The sequence below is a fragment of the Pinus tabuliformis genome, chromosome J, assembly GCF_031772625.1.
Source record: "Pinus tabuliformis cultivar Carrire ecotype Pingquan chromosome J, CPIR1, whole genome shotgun sequence".
Lineage (NCBI taxonomy): Eukaryota > Viridiplantae > Streptophyta > Pinopsida > Pinales > Pinaceae > Pinus > Pinus tabuliformis.
In genome coordinates, this window is record NC_142295.1 from 317081271 (window position 1) to 317085723 (window position 4453).

Genomic DNA, 4453 nt, shown 5'->3' on the forward strand with positions numbered 1-4453 from the left:
TTGTTATAAATAGCTCCTCATAACTCAAGCAATGGGCTTTTTGGGGAGGCTTAGCCTTGGATTCTCTTGTACTACATAGGAGATAGATTATTCTTTGGAGAAGCAAGTTGTGGCTTCATGTTCCACTATTGGATACAGTGATTCACTCATGTAATAGTGTACTTGGGATCTCTCACTTATTATCAGAAGCTCAATGAGCCAACATTCCTTCATACATGTATCGTGTATATAGTTGGACTGTTTTGATTATGTGTACGATATATTTTTCTTAATTTACATGTTAGGTTAATGAACTATTTCGTTGCTTAGTTATGGTTGTTATTGAGTGGATGTTTTACGCTTTAATGATTTTTTTAATCATCTGGACTAATCTACAGGCACTCAATAAGTTTCTCTTTTCTTTCTGGGTCCCCCTTTAGGATAGTATTATTATTTTCTAACTGGTGGCTCATTTCCCTCACCATTCGTGGAATTTTCAATAACACACCTTACATTGAGCGTATCACAAAGCTCGCATTTTTGCTACGCCAAAGAGGCGTTGTATTTTCTTATGTCCTATTGTAACCAAGGCACTTCTTGGAAAACCATTTCAATGTTGGTTGGGGCATATGACTGGATGGGAATCCTACACCAAACAATGTGAGGTCTAATTGGGACTTCACACCGGGGAGATCCCCTTACAATGTTGGTGAAATCCATCACTTTCAACAGCTCCCTAGTAAAAACTGTGTGCATTGTGATTAAATGATTGCATGTGTTTCTATTGTTAGTTTTTCTTATGCGTAATTTAGTGGAATAAATTTATGTCTATTGATTTTAGTGTGATTTCATTAGCAACTGCAAATTTTGATTTATTTCTTCAATCCTTTTAATAGAAGTTTCAACAAACACTTGTCAACATACACTAAATACTTGGCATGCATGTGTTTCATAAAATAGTTGGCCTACATCCTCTGGTACATTGGGATCCAATTCTACATGCCTATATTTCTTAAGAGGTTTCCTATGTCGAAAAAAGAAATTAGAACTCAATCTTAGAGGGTCGATTTCTCTCACTAAGGAAACCTAGCTTATCTCATCACATCTAGGGTTCTCTTAAGCAAAAAAATTTACAACATTGTGATTTCCAAATGACAAAAGATCATATTCACTACAAAAGCACTTTAAAATAGGCATAGGAGCCTCAACATAGTTGTCCCTCTCATCTAAGGTTTTGCTCCAGTACAAATCACCATAACATTTTTGTTCAAGCTTGCAATGCTCTAACACCATAGAATGAAAAGGAAAACAAATAATGATGAAGAATCCTCTAGTATATTTATTTTCGATTGGATCCATAATCATAACATGTCATGAAAGATATAATTTCCCACTAGTCTAGCATTACATGATATGGGAAAATCCCTTTATCATGACTAAAACTAATTCATTAAATACATTTGACAAACCTTGTTTTTGGTTCATATCCCTTTGACATCTACTTCTTAAAATGGTATTCTTACACCACTCATTGTATCCCAATGAAAGTCCAATGCTAATTATGTCGTAAGGTGTTCCTCTGGGATGAACTTCCCTCCAGTCTTAGTTGTCTTCATTATTCTCTTTTGATATGATGTTAGATAATTCAAATGTCTTCCACCGTTGGATAGACCACATGCGAACTGTTACCCGAATCCTGTATATACACAGCCTTAACTAACTCAATAGAATTGCTCGGTTTACAATGTTCTTTGAGTGACTATAAATGTTGTGCAAAAGTCACTCATAGATATGAAGAATTCACTCGTAGTAGTGATGAATAGAGTGTAAATGTTGTGCACATCGATGAAGAAATCACTCAAAGTAGTAGTGAAGAAGAGGAGATAAAATATGGATACAAATTTGGATAACCATGCAAAAAAATTTCATAAGTTGCCCTTTGATTTTGTAGAGATTAGGGACTTTAATAACATAAAGATGGAATACTCCTATTTGCTGACAAGTGGATCATGGCTGCGATTTTTTGTGACTGTTGCACTTGTATTTACAATACAGGGGATGGTAGTTGTTGTAGGTGAAATGGTATGTATTTTCCCCATAATTTGTGCCATGGTGAGTATATTAATTTATTATTTATATGTGATGAAACAAATTTATATGGTGTGGATGTCCTGTTACAAGCCCCTAAGGAATGGATGGTATTATTTAAAAATTTCATAGAACATGCCATGATTTCACATAAATTCATGGGAAAGAGAATGGAGTTTTACAAAAAGATTCTTAAAAGCGCTGCCATGATAGAACATGTTTTTCTTCCTCCTTATTTGTGTTGCTTGCCCCCTAGGTTAACATGCGAGGTTTCTCACAATGAAGAAGAGATCATCATGTTTCGTTGTGTGTGAGATCTGTTGGACAAAACAAGGGTTAATGTTAAGGAACTTGGTGTCTTGGTTGTGAATTTTATTGTTTTTAACCCTATTCCCTTGCTGTCATTGCTCATAGTTAATAATTTGGCTTCACAATAATATCAAGGCCTATAATCTTGGGGGAATGGGTTGTAGTGCTAACCTAATTGCTCTGGACCTTACCTCTTCTTTCCTTAGGGTTTCAAACAAGGAGCTTATGTAATCGTGCTGAGCACAAAGAATATTACAGAAAATTAGTATTCAGAAAATATGAGCCCATGTGGTTTCCAACATTTTATTCTGAATGGGATGCGGGGATGTGCTTTTGTCGAATAAAAGAACCAATCTTCAACTGGAAAAATACATATTGCATCATGTTGTCAAAACACAAAGAACATGGATGAGCAACATGGGGTATCATGCAACTTTTCAAGAAGAGGATCCAACATGCATAGTAGGGGTAAATCTCAACAAACACATCATGGAAATTGCTATAGAGTCTCTCAAGGCCAATATGTTCCAATTGGGTCCTTCAGTTCTTCCCTACTATGAGAGAATTTTATATCTTACTAGTAGGTTCTTGTTCTCTGAGAATGCAGGAAAAGGGACTTCGAGATAATATGTGCCTGTTATAGCTCCAAACCTCACTCTTGATGTTTGTGATGTTGCACTCATGGCCTAGGGCAACCCCTCCTTCCAGACCTGGTCCAAAATTTAAAAAACAGTGTTTTATTCCCTATACGCGACATTGCCCTGAGCTAAATGCGTGTGTACGCGGGTCTGTGTATACCCAACCTGCGTATATGTCTTAAAACACTTAAAAAAATTAAATCTCCTTAATTTCGGGCATAGATCGCGGGTTTTACCTGCTGATTACCTGTTAGTGCCTGTGGCCCAACTATTCCCAACGAATTCCCAACTAAAAAACTACTTTGGGAGAAGTATAAAAAGGCTTCAATGGGAATGCCTAAGGGGGGAGAAGAGAGAGAAAGGTTACTATGCTGAGATTTCCCTTACCAGGTCTGAAGATCCTAGTGCCTCCTGCACTTCCCCCATTTACAGGAAACCCTTGTTTCCTTGTGTGATGATGTCTATCTACTACTTGAGATATCATGGAGTAAGTCATGGAAGGAGTTTGTTAAAGGCTTGAAACTGGATGAATCCGGAGGACGGTTCCGCTTGGAGCTTGCGAAAGGATGAATCAGGTGAAATTATTCCTTTCTGTACTTTATTTGTCTATAATAAAAGACACATGTCTTTGTTCCTGATATAAATCTTCTTCATGTTTATGATATCCAGGTTATGATTCATATATGAATGGTTGTTTAATTGCATAACTAACTACTTTTCAATATATTATGAAGATGATTTCATTATGATGTTTAGTCCATTTACTGTTGTACTTTCTTGAATTGATTGTTTTGCAGGTTGAAGGAGCAAAAGGAACTCCAAGAGGGTTTGGACCCCGGCAGGATCTTCTAAAACGAAGGACCCCCCAGGTACGCCCCTTATCGTATAGTTTGCTTATATTAGCATTATGGTTGTATGGAATGTGTGTTTCTCTGTATAGACAACCTCTAATCTACTAGGGTGTCAACCCAAGACCCTAGGGGAATTTATCCCTTAACAGAAATGGCGACTCCGCTGGGGACAACAGTATTATTGTTCCTAGTTTGGGTTTATTCAAGCCAATCAAGGCTCAACTATCTGCTTTCTTGCTGTTGTTGTGTAGTCTGTTCCTGTAGGAACTTGAATTGTAAGTTTGATCAGTTTCTTCAGAATGTTTCTTGTTTTTTCTTGAAATCTTTTATATACGTTGTTTTTCTTGTTTACAGAAGCGTATATACGCATGTTTCCTTAAGTAAACCCGCGTATACAAAGGTTTCCTTAGGCTCAGTCGCGTATATCTTGTAATTTTCAAGATTTTTCAAATCTTTTTGTTTCTGAAGGTTTGTCTGTTGGTTTGATTCAGTCCTGAACAGTTACTTTTCTATGTCAGTCTTTAGTTTTACAACGAGTACCTGATTTCAAATTCTCTCTGATTGTGAGAAGTGTTGGTCTTGTTCTTG

General features: G+C 36.7%; 1 pseudogene; it reads left to right on the forward strand.

Moving 5' to 3' along the window:
* Window positions 1-1809: 1809 nt before the first annotated feature.
* On the forward strand, window positions 1810-2504 carry LOC149227002 (3-ketoacyl-CoA synthase 17-like; annotated as a pseudogene).
* The last annotated feature ends 1949 nt before the right edge of the window (window positions 2505-4453 follow it).